The sequence below is a fragment of the Sinohyriopsis cumingii genome, unplaced genomic scaffold (genome assembly GCF_028554795.1).
Source record: "Sinohyriopsis cumingii isolate HCF-2022 unplaced genomic scaffold, ASM2855479v2 utg000426l, whole genome shotgun sequence".
NCBI classification, from domain to species: Eukaryota; Metazoa; Mollusca; class Bivalvia; order Unionida; family Unionidae; genus Sinohyriopsis; species Sinohyriopsis cumingii.
The window spans coordinates 7,507,254-7,524,359 of record NW_028315897.1 but is presented as its reverse complement, the minus strand read 5'-3'; the positions used below and the strand labels follow the sequence as shown (position 1 = coordinate 7,524,359).

Genomic DNA, 17,106 nt, shown 5'->3' with positions numbered 1-17,106 from the left:
GAACTCAGTTAAGAAACCCTACGATGTACCCTCAGATTATTTTGGGACTTTGTAAACATTGAGGTATATACAAAAATGCTGCCCTTTATTGTTAGGCTTTTATACAAACATTTTAAGCATAAAATAATAACATACTGCTATTCATCCTGTAGGCCATCAAGTTTGCATTTATTTGCAAGAATGACGTATTTTCCTAATTTCTTTTTTTGTCTTTTAATCATGTCATTTTTATAACTTATAAGTGGTAATATATAGCCAGTAGTGTGCTGATATGCTGTACACCACTGTACATACCAGTACATTTATTATTACACATAGTGTAGCCAATTATAATCTTTGATTTATACCATACAATTGACTATTGTAATTACAATGATGTACTGTAAAACTCTGTACATACCAGTAAATTTATTATTATGCCTAGTGTAACCAATCATAGTCTTTTATTTATACCATATGGCTATTTTAATTACATACTATACAGTTTCTTTCATTTATACCATATGGTTGATTATTATGATTATATATTGTAGTTTCTTTCATTTATATTACATGGTTGACAATTATAATTACATATTGTCCAGTTTCTATGTTTAAATCACATGCATTGGCTATGATTGATTGAAATAAATCCATATAGAATGATGAAAACATATGTACATAAAGGAGGTAAATGCTGTTACTTGATTTGTATAATTACTTCCCTTGCTAAAGGGTATTCTTTATTACTACATTTATACTGGGCTAGGTCCAGTAAATGTTTTCTTCCTTAATATTCATATTAATGGCATGAGATGGTGTCCTTAGAAATGGAAGGCATGCCTGAATACTATTAACCTTGCATGAGTCAAATCATGCAGATCTGATGCATTGGAAAGGGGAAATTGCAGCAAACTAATTAATCGATCAGTGCTGTATTATTATTTGTATTATTATTATTATTATTATTAGTAGTAGTAGTATCAGTAGTATTAGTAGCAGTATTATTTGTTTTAAATTATTAGTGAGATCTGTACAATATTGGCTTGATAACCTTCTGGGATATTATTATTATTATTTCTGCTGGTTTATTATTATTATTATTATTATTGTTATTATTATTATTATTATTATTATTATTGCTGTTGTTGTTGTTGTTGTTGTTATTATTAGTATTATTATTATTATTATTATTATTATTTTGCTTTGCTGAAATTATTGACACCACCTGTACAATGTTGGATTTGATATCCAGCTGATGAATACAACACTATACATGAAAGATATGATGGACATTATAATTGTTTAGTTAGAACAAAGGATTTGGATTGTAAACATTTTATATGTACAATTATATGTATTATATAGTATCATACCACAGCTAATTGATTTGGTCAAGTACTAATTAGGGAATCAAGCATTTATCATAAAGTCAATCACTAATTAAGGCATAGGTATATTCTGTGTACTGATAAAACATTTGATGCACTATTATTATACTTGTATATGCTTTACAAGTACAACAATTTTAAGATTTGAAAGGGACATTTTAAAAAATGTTCTTAGTTTTTTTTTAGATTCAGAATCAACATTTCTTTAGAATTTTTTTGAGGATACTTTTATATTGATAGCTGTATTTTATCAGCTTATCCACTTTTTTACAAAGTTTTTATGTCTTTCCATTTTACATTTTATCATGTACTACATGTAATTATAATACCTCTATGTAAGGTGACCTCACAATTATCCTGCAGTCTTCTTTGTATGGCTCCCATAAACAGAGCTATAATGTCTGTTTTAAATATCTACTGTTTACATCAGCAGTTAAAGTTGCCTTACAGATACCTAGATTGTACAATTTGAGTGTCATTCACTTCCCTTACAGGTCCAAGGAGTGTACAGTGTGAATGCCCTAAATTGCCTTACAGGTACCTAAATTGTACAGTCTGACTGCCCAAAATTAGTCATACAGGTACCTACATTGTCCAGTATGTCTGTCTTAAATTAACCTCACAGCTGCCATGGTTGCACAGATGATATATTAAAGCACCTAAATACCATATCTGTGTGGATATAGCTAATTCAAGCAGAATATACCATTAACTGCCATCACTTGATGCACCACTGTGTATATATATATATATATATATATATATATATATATATATATAGTGGTACTATTATTGTACGTATATTTAATTTGTATTGTTTATGGCTTTTGTCTATGACTACATGTAACATAGCTGTATTAAGGTTGACCTTAGTCCAAAATGAAGTAATTGGTCTACAAGACTAGTGACATTTATTCTGTAAACAGCATAATACATAGTTAATATTTATCTATTATTATAGGTTACACATTTAGATCATTATTATTGGACATAAACATGTTTATTTGAATCTGGGTGAAGGTCATTAGTTGGAAATTCCTAAACATGTTGACAACCTTTTGTTTTTGAAAGGAAACTGACCTACATCCTGGATCTCTTATTGGGTCTGAACTTTTTATATTAATGTGATTTAACTTGAACAATTACTCATTCCTACCTTAACATCCAAGATAGAATCAGTCTTATTGTTTCATTCAGTTTTTGTTTTGGTGGTTTTGCTGATTTAAATTATTCACCTTTATTACAAAGTGATCATTGATACTTCTTGGACTATATCATTAATTTGCACTTTTTGTGAATTCAGTCAAGGACATTTTTTATTTTATTATTGTGACACTTCAAAAGACTGCGATGACATGACCACATTCCAGGTAATTGGCACATTAGCAAAATTGAGACCACAGTAATATCAATAGTCTCATTATTAGAATTTATTTGGAACATGAATGGAATTCAATTGGAACTATTCATCTGGATTTGTGTTTGGCTTTTACTCTTTACTGCTACTTAGTCTAAGACCATAAAGTGATAACAATCATTTCAAATGAACATCATGGACCTTACCTTCCATCACATAATGCACCAATAGGTCAGTGTATATAGTGTTTGTTATTATTTCAAATGAATATCATAAACCCAGAGGTGGCCAGAATAGCTCAGGAACCATTCCACATCCTACTGAATTTATTTTCTGTAAGATAGCTTCACAGGAATGTGTTGACGTTCCACCAAACTTGGCATGTGGCTACATTTTGATGAGAAGATTGACAAAACCTTGAGGGTGTTTGATTTGCATCATTCCACAAGATCATTTAAAAGAGTTATCATCCCTAACTGCCCATTTTCCTGACTTTGGCTTCCACATCATAACTTCACTAGAAAATATTTCTTTCAGACTGTATACACCTTTATACTGATGAAAACTTGATTGTGTTGAATTTCCTGTACTTCATGTCATCATTTAGAAGAAATATCAACCATGAATGCTTGTCTTCATCAAAATTTGTGTTTTCCAACAGAACTTATTGATTAAGGCCCTGCTTATGAGATTGTAGAGAGTAGGGACCTTTGTGATACACATGTCAGACTACTAGCCCTCATATTTCTATGTTTACAATTGTAACCAGAATGAATCCAATCTATTTTAACTAACCACTGATCACACAAACCAAGTTCTTGTCCCAGCTTTGTTCTTGATGTGAAAAGATTATTCTACTCATCAGCATAAAAAAATGAACAGATGCTTATAACCATGTCATTTATTTAACAAGGAAAGAGATGTGGCCCAAGGTTATTACCTGGAGGGATGTGGTGCTTAATGACAATGCTGGTTCCATTCCAATACTTTTAATGACAATGCTGGTTCCATTCCTATACTTTTAATGACAATGCTGGTTCCATTCCTATACTTTTAATGACAATGCTGGTTCCATTCCTATACTTTTAGTGACAATGCTGGTTCCATTCCTATACTTTTAATGACAATGCTGGTTCCATTCCTCTACTTTCTACATCCATAGCTGTTAACTGTTCTAAATTGTCTGTAAAAGAATGTGAAGTATTGTATTCAAGATTCCCTGCATGGAATGAAGGTTTAATACTATTGTTAATGATTACAATTAATGTGCGAAAAAAAATACTTTAACTGACAATGTTTTTTTTAAATGTTATTATGTATGCATTACCTTGAACAATTGACTTAAAAATAGATGGGAAGAGTTTTCGGGGGCTAATTCTATAAAAAGTGAGCTTAAAATAAACATTATACGAATATGAAAGAAAAAAAGAGACACAGAGCTATAGATAAATATTTTATAGATTGGATATTGATTAATAAGATTCCTGAATTTTTTGTCTTCAATTCAGTGTGGTGTATTATGAACACTGCAAAACAAAAATCTTACACGTCATAACCAAGTCGTAAGATCTTAACCATTTTGTTCTGAACACATCTAATGACCAAAAGTTGTTCTTTGTATATTTGATTGCATGGCTCTACTTAAGAGAGTGCATACTATTACTATCATTTGAAATGTGCCTGGAATAACTTGAAGCGCTAACAAAATGTTTGATTGAAGACAGCATCATGTACACTACGGACTCTACCTCCATCAGGAGTAACATGTTAGCATCACTGAACTAACCATTTCAAATTGTTTTACATAATTTCAGTGCATAAAAAATTTATAGATGCATTTCGAGTCAAAATGTCAGTGTAAAATACTCAAATAACCTACTTTTCAAGAGCCAGGAGATGGACAAATAATCAGAGAGATGGATAGAAATATTAACACCATGCATAGATTTATTTTTGTGGGTATTTATGGCTATGTTATTTTATATGTCATGTACATGTATTTAAATTTGTGGCCTACAGTATCTATAAAACAGGTAGCTGTACCCACAAATAAATTCAATTTACAGTATATATGGACAGATAGACAAATACAGTTATAAATATTTACCTTTTTTATCTAGCCCAATACTCTTTATAGCTAACTTTGCTGCAGCATCCTCGGTTTACTTTGCCTTAGGAAAAAAATTCTATAAATAAATAAAATTAATTTATACTCTAGAACTTTGACATACATGATTTTCAATTTTCCGAAGTAGTATAAAAAAACTTTTTTCTCAATTTTAATTAAAAATCCACTGTGAAATTTCAATCACACATAACATATAGTTCTAGCTATATAAATGCTATGAAAGAAATCTAATAGTAAGGCAAACAATATAGTTCCTACACATTATAGCTCCCTTTGTCCTCTTCAAAACTGAAGAGTGAAAATAGTCCAAAGCTGTAATTGAGGTGACAAATAACTTTCAGTTATGCTGTATACGCATAGAAATATGTTAAATACCCTACCTACAGTTAAATTAGGATTTTCTGCTTAAATTATCTGCCATGACAGCTATGGTTTCATACATTTTATCTCAATTTTCTGCCTTCACCAAGGAATAATGATACAGTACATCTCGCACAATATTTAAATTCTCCATGCATTGTGGTGGGGTGGAGATTATGGAGCGTATCAAGAAAACAACCTTCCACCATCTCACCATGCACATACATGCCAGCCTCCCCTAAAGGTATAAGCATAATTATTGCTGTCAAAAAAGTTAATTTGGACATAAAAAAATGTAATCTATATATTAAATACCACTTTTACAGCTTGCATGGAAAAGATGCATCTATTCTTGCTACTAACTGGGCTCTATTGCTAGTCAAAATTCTTGTCACAAAGAATTCTGCAACAAGTATGATCATGTTCTCAGAATGCTGTATCACATTACTCAGAGTGCTGTATTACATTACTCAGAGTGCTGTATTACATTACTTAAAGTGCTGTATTACATTACTCAGTGTTGTATGACATTACTCAGAGTGATGTATTACATTACTCAGAGTGATGTATTGTAATGTATTACATTACTCAGTGTTGTATTACATTACTCAGAGTGCTGTATTACATTACTCAGAGTGCTGTATTACATTACTCAGATATTTGTCTTTTACAGTTTGTAAAGATGTAGTGATTCATCCTTTTTTCTGACCGGACATTTTGAAGTTTGCTCTAACAGTTTCCATCATATAGTATCCACATCATATAACATCATATAACACCCACAAATCACACTGTAAAGTATTTTCTGTAGCATCTGGTACCATTTTCTTTAAAAGTATAGATTGGTTCGATTACAAACTAGCTTATCAATATAATGAATCCATGAGGCAAAGTTCTACCACTCCGTTGGCCTAGTGGTTAGAATGTCTGCCTCAGATGTGGGAGGTCATGGGTTTGAACCACAGCCGAGTCATACCAAAGACTTATACAAATGGTACTAGCAGCTGCCTCGCTAGGCGCTCAGCATTATGAGGTCAGTGTTAGGACTGGTCGGCCTGGTGTCAGGATAATGTGAGTGGGTGGGACATCATGCTACATGTCTGTGGCATGATGCCTCAGTGTTAGACATCATTATAAACTGTCACACTGCAGATATCATAGTGTTATGACTGAATTGTTTTTAAAGCTACATTAAAAATCCTAATCATACACACACACACACACACACACACACCATTAGGCAAAGTACATATTTGAAGAAACCTGTCCATTTTCTCGGAAATGGGTCATATACAACTACTATAATACATAATTCTTATGCAGTAGTCTTCTTTTCAAGAACATTCTCAAATGTATATGAGTATAATTAAAGAGATGATAATAAAAATGACCAAAAAAACCAACATTTTTGTTTCTTTATTTTTATTTATGTATTTTTTAAAAAGTGAAATCCTTATACAAGCAAACATAAGATTAATTTGGTGAAAAAAAACATAACAATTATGACAACGTCATAAAGGATGGCATGTGTGCATGCATCTCAAGTTGCCACGACTTCTCATCAACAGGTTTGGGAGAAAGAGAGAGAGAGTATATGGTTAGTCACTGATTTATGTATGTGGTTGGATTATAAATGAATGGACACATTTGTATTTTTCCAAATATAGTTTTATATATCAATATGACAAGAAAACAATGTTTAATATCAGACATTTTGTGAAGCAGCAAAATTGCATTTTTTAAATCATACATTTATTTTAAACATAAAGATGCATTTATCATGCATTTCCATTGATGTGCAATTTGAAAAGATGCTGAACCAATCATTTAATTACCACATTCACACTTGAACAAGAGTGAAACAAAATTGCATCTGTTCTGACACTTAGTGAATGCCTTTTTGTTTTGGAGCTAATTGTTGTTTTCTAATAATGGAAAACAAGATCATTCAGTTAGTTATAATATTTTATAGTTCTAGCAAAAATAATATATGATGCCTACAACCAAAACAGACTTTGATAATATTTACACAATGCTAGTGCCTCGAAACCTTTATTAATGCTGTATTTGGTGTAATAGATCTAAAAGTTGTCAGGTTTTTTTAAACAATACTTGCACCTGAAAGTAGTGAAACTGAATGACATATCACATAGGTTCCAATAGTTACACCATGTATAGTTTGTATCAACCTAATAAATGATTTCTTTGATCACATCGGTTCCAATAGTTACACCATGTAGAGTTTGTATCAACCTAATGAATGATTTCTTTGATCACGTCAGTTCCAATAGTTACACCATGTGTAGTATGTATCACTCTAATGAATGATCTCTTTGATCACATCGGTTCCAATAGTTACACCATGTATAGTTTGTATCAACCTAATGAATGATTTCTTTGATCACATCGGTTCCAATAGTTACACCATGTATAGTATGTATCAACCTAATGAATGATTTCTTTGATCACATCAGTTCCAATAGTTACACCATGTATAGTTTGTATCAACCTAATGAATGATTTCTTTGAACATCCAACCAGAATATTATAGAGGAGTAACTATCGTTTGAGAAAGCATAGATCTGGCAAGTGCTGTCAGACTTTGAAAACAAATTATTCTAGCTAACAGATACCTGACCATGTACTGTTTCAGAAATATAGAAAAAATAATGAAATTTTGTTAATACCTTAATGGATTATATATGCTTTAAAAGATAAAGGCATTCAAGCACTTAATAAAAAGCTTTTCACCAAAGACCATACATTTATGTCAGTCTTAACCAGTCAAGACTGAGATAGCGAACATTACAATTTTAATTTCTTTAGTTTGATTTAAACTGTACTAATTAAGTCTTTTAATTATCAAAGGTGTATTTTTGTTTTATTAATCACAAACGTTCATCCTAGATAAATGTAGCCTCACATACAAATTTGTCGAACATTAACTGGTAACCTAAGAGAACTCTCCTTCAGGTTTGCTTTCTTTCCCATTGTGGTGGAAATAAACAATGGCCTCGGTGATAGATGGACAGAATTTTATTCTGTGAGTATCAGGCATTTGATTTTGATATTCAGTATGTACTGCCGTATCACACATCCATACTGGAACTAATTATTTGTATTCTCTGACATCTAGGTGTCAGTATTCTTATAGGCACTGAAGCAAGCCTTTGTAATATCAAATTAATTTTGGAATTCCAGCAAAGCTGTAAATCTGAAATTATTAGGAAAGTCTTAAAGAGGAGGTATATAATAAAGGCAAAACTACATTCATGAGGAAATAACTCATTTCATATGGTATATGTTTTCTAGTATTACTAGTGAGGGGAAACAATTCACTAGATATGGTATATGTTCTGTTGTAAGTGAGGAGAAACAATTCATTTGATACGATATATGCTTTTTGTAAGTGAGGGTAAAGAACTGATTTGATATGAAAAGTGTTTTGTTGCAAGTGTGAATAATGATTTCATTTGTTAAGGTATGTTGTGGTTCAAGTGATGGGGAAAAGAACTCATTTTGTATGGCATATGTTCTGTTACAAGTGAGGGGAAAGAACTCATTTTGTATGGCATATGTTCTGTTACAAGTGAGGGGAAAGAACTCATTTTGTATGGCATATGTTCTGTTACAAGTGAGGGGAAAGAACTCATTTTGTATGGCATATGTTCTGTTACAAGTGAGGGGAAAGAACTCATTTTGTATGGCATATGTTCTGTTACAAGTGAGGGGAAAGAACTCATTTGATACGGTATATGTTTTGTTGCAACATATTCAATATATCTCTTTTGTTTCTTTTCTCTCAGTTACCTTGCATCGGAAGAGGGCAAGAAAATAACTTGGGTGATGCATTAGAATGAGTATATGTAATGGCTTTTGTTGATGCATACAGCAATATCTAGATTTTTTGTTTTTATCTTGATGAATAATATCAAGTAATGGGGGAATTTTTGCAGCATTTACAGTGAGATACCCATATTAAATGATGCACAGGTACTTTACCCTTGGGTCTTTCATGTGTTCTTTTCATTATTTATAGCATGCATGTGCCCTATGTAGACACAGAGATTCTGAGATCTTGTCAGGAAGAGTCTGTGTTGCAGACAGTTTACTACAATCATAGGGTGAATACTAGATTGATCTTTAGTATTACTAAGTTTAATTTGTAACTGTATTCATCCTTTGAATGTCTCAGCTGTATGTAATATTTCAGCTTTTATTTTTGATATGTGGACTTTCAGTAAATTCTGCAGAGTTAGGGATATAAATAATAGAAAGTTCAATGTAGTATGTATTTAAATGGCTTTTTGCAATATTTATAGATATGTATTTCTTTTATTATGGACATGACTGATCTGATATATAAATTTGATTTTTGTAATATTGATGTTTCTTCTGTACAAGAATCTAGTCTGGTTCATTTGTAGCTGGCACAGCATAATTAGCAAGCAAAAAGGCAATGTATCTGGCAGCATGAACATTAAATAGGAAAAAGGGTAATGTGAGTGGTAGCATAGTGGCATAGTTGGCCACAGTGTGACATTGTTGGAAACCAACATAGTTTGCAATATGGAAACATAGATGACAACAGAGCAGTATAATTTGCAACACAGCAAAATGTTCATCAGTAAAGCAATGTAGTTGGCAACAGAACAACACAGTGGCAGGACCAGAAAGAGGATGAAAGGGCCAAAAGATAGTTTATTCAAAAGATGTGAATTTTGAACTGTGTTTTTGAACCTTGAACTGTGAAATTGGAATGTTGATAATGCACATGGTTATATGTACCACACATATCCATATTAAAAAATGTTCATGGTATGGTGAATACAACGCTCATTAGTTTTATATGTATACATGAAAACATCAGTATTATATAATTTGGAGAAGTTTCATGGGAGGGTTTAATATCATCTTTTGTGCTAATTTCATGCTGTGTACAGCAATACATACTGAATCTAAGTTTTAAGTCCTATTAGGGTATTCATGCTTATGTTTTTTTAAATATTTTTACTACTACTATTTCTTTATTCATTTTATTGTTGCATTTATATTTAAGGTGAGGGTATGTAGAGTCTCATACTTCATTCTCATAAACATTTCATTCAAGTAGATTGTGTTTTGTGTTTTTATTAATCCATACCCATTCAGTTTCAATAATGTTAAAGTCCCATTTTTTCAAACACCAGGGGACATGCTATTCATATTCATATCCATCAGTCTCTCTATTTATTCATTCCATGTTCATCCATCTATTTTTCCATCTGTCTAACACACTTTTTCTCCATTCTGTACTTGTCCATCTAACACACTTTTTCCCACTCTGTACTTGTTCATCTGATGCATTATCCCCACTTTGGACCTTATAATCCATCTGTCTGAGATAATTTTTCCCATCTAACTAATTTATCCCCGCTCTGTATTTGCAGATGGAGCCACGGTACTCATTAGGTAGAGTTGTCACGGAATTGTATAAATCCATTTATTTATTAAATACATGTACTTGGGTTTTGTTTTTTGTGTAAAACGATACCTGATGGTGATTTATGTATATTGTATAAAGATTTAGAAATAGTGAGTTCAGTTCATCTTATGCCACACATGTGAAGTGCTCTCGATGGGAAGATCCGAATACTTCAGTGCACAGATATGTATTGCGGCATCTATTTTCTGTGAAGTAAGGGTATGCGACTTAATTCTTGACCTATTGCAAGTATTTTCATGGGGGATCCTCGTGGAGCAGGAAATATTACAAATTTAAAATGACTTGGAAATGGAAATGACATTTAAATTAAGATAATAATATTCTCTATTACCACACTCATACCTGGCTGGGTCTTTTATTCTTTATTACCAAACTCATACCTGGTTAGGTCTGTATTCTCTATTACCACACTCATACCTGTCTAGGCCTTTGTTCTCTATTACCACAGTCATACCTATGGCTCATAATTATAATTACATATTGTATGGTTTCTTTCATTTATATCATATAGGTGACTATTATAATTACATGTTGTACAGTTTCTTTCATTTATACCATATAGGTGACTATTATAATTACATATTGTACATTTTCTTTCATTTATACCATATAGGTGACTATTATAATTGCATAGTGTACAGTTTCTTTCATTTATTCCATATAGGTGACTATTATAATTACATAGTGCACAGTTTCTTTCATTTATTCCATATAGGTGACTATTATAATTACATAGTGTACAGTTTCTTTCATTTATTCCATATAGGTGAATATTATAATTACATATTGTACAGTTTCTACATCTAAATCACATGCATTGGTTGTAGCTGATTAACACAATTCATATGGGGTGGTGGAAATATACATGTACAGAAGGGAAATAAATGATGTTGCTTGATTCCTATAGTTATTTCCCTTGATAAAAGTGTCTTTATTCTCTATTACCAAATTCATACCTGGCTAGGTCATGATTCTCTATTACAACACTCATACCTGGCTAGGTCATGATTCTCTATTAACACATTTATACCTGGCTAGGTCTTTATTTTCTATTACCATCCTCATAGCTGTAAATATGTTTCACATTTATATTTATATTATTATTTCATGATTTATTTATAAAAATAACCCCTCCCCAAAATATCTTAACAAAGTGTCCACTGTTGCAAAGAACATCGATAAATTTTAACAGTGCTTAAGCAAACATTAAAAAGTAGCATTGAAAGTTTAGAAAATATGCACCTTAGAATATGTGTCAGAGAGAGAGAGATATTCAAAATAAATGAACACTGAATAGCGGACTATGAATCCTTTTATCTTATTTATTTTCCACTGGTCTAGTCTTAAAAATAAATTATTCAGGTTTAGTTAAGTTAGAGCTGTATGGCAAACCAATCCAATTAGGTTATTTAGTGCCAAGCCAATTGATGTAAAGTGCCTTGCCCAAAGACACACAACTGTAGCTGACCCAGGCTGCTCTGATGGTTGGATTCAAACCAGTACCCTTTTGGACGTGAGTCCTGCATGTTAGCCACTGAGCCATGGTGGCTCCAATTATTCCAGAGGAAAGTTGTCATCCTATTACAAAGCTTGTGTATGAGATGTTGCTGAGTGTCGATGCATCTAGTTGAATGTTGTCTCCTAATATGTCAGAAGAGATTATCACAGAATCTCAATATTTCCTTCATGATACTGTGAAATAATGCTGTAAATGAAAAATCAGGAAGTATGGTTAGAAATGTACCTTGCATCCAAGCTACACACAAAATTCAATCTTAAAGAATTTGACCTTGGACAAATAAACAAATGTGGTCTCGCTGTTGGATGTAACATAATTAGTGACCAACAATTTTTTGAGGGACAGTGCTGTATTTTCCTGGTATATACAAATTATTGAGTGATGTGGGGCACAATAATATACTGGGAAGTAAAACATTTTTGTGGTTTTTTTTAGGTCACAGTAATTAATGTGAAGCAGCGCTGTTCATAGCTGCAGTTTCAATATCTTTTTTAATGGAATATTTGACAAAAATATGAAATATAGATTGGTACTGACTTTATGTGCCAACATTCTATTCATTTATTAGGCTTATGAGCCCTGTCACTGAAACACTTGAAAATGCTATACTGCACTTTATTGAAACACCCACACAGATATGAGGGAAGTTATTAGCTGGCAGTTTTGAATGTTCTGACAAGCTCATCACAAATATAATGAAGAAATTGAATTTTGGATGTGACAGTCTGAATGACTTATGAGATGGTCTTACTGGAGATGTAGAAATCCCTGATGAAAAGTAACCTTGCAAGAGTCGATTCATGCAGATTATTGTTGCTATAAAAAAGGATGTGGGAGCAGAACTGATTAATTAGTCAGTGACTTTCAGATTAGCCTTATTAATGTAAATTGTGTTTCCTGCAAAGCTGTTGATATTAGACCAGCTGTCAGACAGAGATGTTATTCAATGGATAGATTGCTAAATTACAGATTGTATCTTAGGAATCTAAGACAGTTCATTATACCACAAACTTGATCACAGAGTTTGTCCCTTCTGTTTCTGACCACTCCAGTGGCCTAAGTGTTTGGAGTAGTCAGAATCTAACTTGGATGAGGGAGGTCATCAGTCTGATTCCCATGTGAGGTCTCACTGGACGTTTTTTTTGGCATATTTTCATCCGATGATGACCTATTACAGAAAAATGATAATAATATTACATTAAAGATACAAATAAAAACTAACTAATGATTTTTATTAAAAGGATGCTTGTAAGATTCTGAGTGTGGTATTAAGGTTAATTCCTTATGCAAATGGTGGCTTTTATCCTGAACCAACACGACCACCAACCCCTCTTTTTTACATTCATTTTTGACAGGAAATAGCTATTTTGAATATTTTCCTGTGGCAAGGCAGCTAAAAGAATCAGTATGTGCCTTATGCATGAATAAAGTTCACTAGTACTATAACAAATCAGCATACTTTTCATCACCCCTCAACCATCTAGATTTTTAGATATTTACCTCTGTAGCAGACACACAATACATAAACCAAGTCAGCTGCTCATTTGCAGCCCAAGTTACGCATTTGATCTCCTATGCTCATCTAACTGTGACAGGCAGTCAGCAACAAGCATACCCATTTCCAAGCCTAACTGAAAGTACATGTAAACCACATTACAGATTTTGATTATGTGTGAACTGATAAATGCTAGGATTGTAAAAATTAGGTTCTTGCCTTCTACCTTAAAAATATGGGGGGGGGGTAAAATACAAAACTATCCAGTAAGACCTTAAGAATTAAAATAGCAGTCTGATTAAGGGAAAATCTTATTTTCAAAACTTTGGGCAATTCTAAATAAAACACAACCTTAACATGTGTAAAATTCAAAATTATTTGCTTCCTATGATTTATTGCATTTATTGATGACAAAAAGCCATCAAACCGAGCAACAGCTATGAGACAGCTTCATACTTTATGTATTACTTTCCCCAATTAAACATGCAATTTCCTTATAATATGTTAGTTTCATCATTCCTCATAGCTAATACACCCTGTGTTGTTAGTGCCTGGTGATATCAGATATATCTGACAGCACAAATAATATAACTCTTCATGAAATCTAAAATTGTAATGAATGAAAGATGTAAAAGAAAGCTGAATTTCTTGTTAAATAAATGCAGAATGTACATGCAAAGTACTTGAAAGAATAATAACGATGCACAGCATATATAAACTGACCAGTACTCTCTGACTGATTTAATTAAGAAGGTCAAATCTATGTTACAACTGAGAAATCAAAGCTAGAGTATAAGGGAGGCAACTCCTCAGGTAACCCCAAATTTACTGACCAATTTTTGTAAACAGAACCAATTCATTTGGGAATCTTCAACAGTACAGTTCTATACCCAGACTCAGCACATCTGCTGATATGTATGAAAAATGTATTTTAACACCCCTAAGAAGGTCATCTTTGGGTCACTTTCACAATGGCCAGTTCATATTGTTGCTGAAGCTGCTGCTTTTCAGACAAGTTTATTTTCCTAGTGATTGTAACATGCCTACACTTAAATCTAAAGTAAACAGAAAATCATTCAAAATAAATCAGGGGAGGAGAAAAACAATGTTTAAAAAGGGACATCCATTTCTTGGAACTCACCAAAACTCCAGTGAAGTTGATGATGATACACCGGTTCCTGCAAAAACACCAACAACTGATGTGGCTGACTACTGATGAAACCTTTCATGTTGCAGTCCAGACTAGCAATGTCTCTTCAGCAAGTGTGCTGCCATACACCTTGAGGCCTAGAGGAAAACAAAACTCTAAGCTTCGAGAAGAATGCAGTCAGTCATCAGAAGAATCAGATGAAAATGACTGATTATTGATTTAAAAACATTAAGACATTTGTTTGAAGCCTTAATACCCTATATGTGTGATGTTCCAAAACCAAAAGTTATCATTGAGAAACGAATGGGATTGTGCATTACGGCTGCAGTCACTTGTACAATCTGCAGTTTTAAATCTATGGGTGTGGAACTGTTTGAAACTGTTAAAAAGTCATGCAGGCCTAATCTGCTGGTGTGCTTAATGAAGCCCTGGTTTTACCAGTTTTAAAATCTAAAGTTGGTATAGCAGATGTACTTGTAGTTCTCTCATTAAGATTCCAGATGCACATGAATTACAGAGAAAACTTAATATTCTATCTGACAAAATGGTAAATCTAAATGAAGGTCAAATGGAAGAAAAAAGCAGCAGTATGTGAACCGCATTAATCTCATTGCTGGGAGGATTGATGACGAAGCAGACTGAATACAGAATATGATGTCTCCTATACAAGTAGGACACAGGCTGGGTGTGAGGCTTCCACACAGAGTTTTGCACCATTAATTGAGAGAAACACCTGGACAAAATTAGTAATTTCCCTGCAAGTTGGCAACAAACTGTGCAGAAAACTAAAAGTTTTATTCTCTTCCCTCTGAAATGTGTACGGATGATTCCATACCCAGCTGATATTTTTGGTCTAAGCCAAATTGCACATGTGTCCAATTTTACAGTTTTCTTACTTATAATCTCATGGAATCCCTGCTTTTCAACAGGTGTTAAATGGCTTGTGTGTGTATGTATATATAACTGAAAATGTCTGTTAAAAAGATGAAATCTATGTATTGAAACATTAGATCATGAGCATATAAGAATGTAAATGCATACGATTAAAGCAATTCGCATTAATTTAGAACAATACAGAAAGTATGTATTGTAAATATTGATAAACTGAATAAGCATTAAGTGAAATACTTCAATCAAACCACCTTGTATGAAACTTATAAGGTCTTTATTGTTCATTAGAGGAATGGATGAGAAACAATACCTGTTTACTCTGACAGTGCTGAGTTAGCTCCCTTCTACTATGATTTACTACTATCAAATCTATAGGAAGTGTATGTTTGGAATACTTTACTATGTCAGATTCAAGACATGGAGGTAATAAGGAAATGATTTATGGCACAGCTAATCACATTTGACAAGACTAAAAAAATGATATGGGTTCTTAAGGTCTAACTGGACAGTTTTTGTTGGCATAGTTTCATCCGATGATGACCTATTGCAGAAAAATGATAATAGTATTACATTAAATGTACAAATAAAAACTAACTAATGATATTTGTTAAATGGATGCTTGTATACTATTCTGACTGTGGTATTAAGGTTAATTCCTTATGCAACTGGTGGCTTTTATACTGAAGCAACACTACCACCAACATCTCTTTTTTACATTCATTTTTGACTGGAAAGTGCTATTTTGAATATTTTTTTGTGACATGGCAGCTAAAAGAATCAGTATGTGCCTTATGCATGAATACAATTCACTAGTACTAAAACAAATTAGCATACTTTTCATCACACCTCGACCATCAAGATTTATGATATTTACCTCTGAAGCAGACACAGGTAAATATGTAAGCCAAGTCAGCTGCTCATTTGCAGCCCAAGTTACGCATTTGATCTCCAATGCTCGTCTAATTGTGGCAGGCAGTCAGCAACAAGCCAACCCATTTCCAAGCCTAACTGAAAGTAAATGTAAACCAAATTACAGATTATAATGCTTATGTGTGAACTGATAAATGCTAGGATTGTGAAAATTAGGTTCTTACCTTCTAACTTAAAAATTAGGGTGGTGTCAAAATACAAAATGTCCTTTGAGACCTGAGTGATACCAAATACTAATAAAAAGGGTACTAGCAGCAGTTCATGGCATGATGCCCCCAGTGCTGGACATCACTATAAATTGCCACATTGCAAACATATGACTGAAAAAAAAAGTTAAATCTTATGTTACAAATCCAAATTACACACATGTACAACTGTATAACATATTCACTATGGTGGATATCATGTGTATGTAGGTATG

General features: G+C 32.8%; 1 long non-coding RNA gene across 1 annotated transcript; it reads right to left on the bottom strand.

Moving 5' to 3' along the window:
- Nucleotides 1-11,994: 11,994 nt before the first annotated feature.
- LOC149774134 (uncharacterized) lies at nt 11,995-16,766 on the bottom strand. Its single transcript, XR_016417034.1, has 5 exons — nt 16,630-16,766; nt 14,856-15,001; nt 13,720-13,850; nt 13,224-13,387; nt 11,995-12,405 (listed from the first exon to the last, which is right to left on the bottom strand). It is a non-coding gene; the product is annotated as an uncharacterized LOC149774134 (long non-coding RNA).
- Nucleotides 16,767-17,106: the final 340 nt, after the last annotated feature.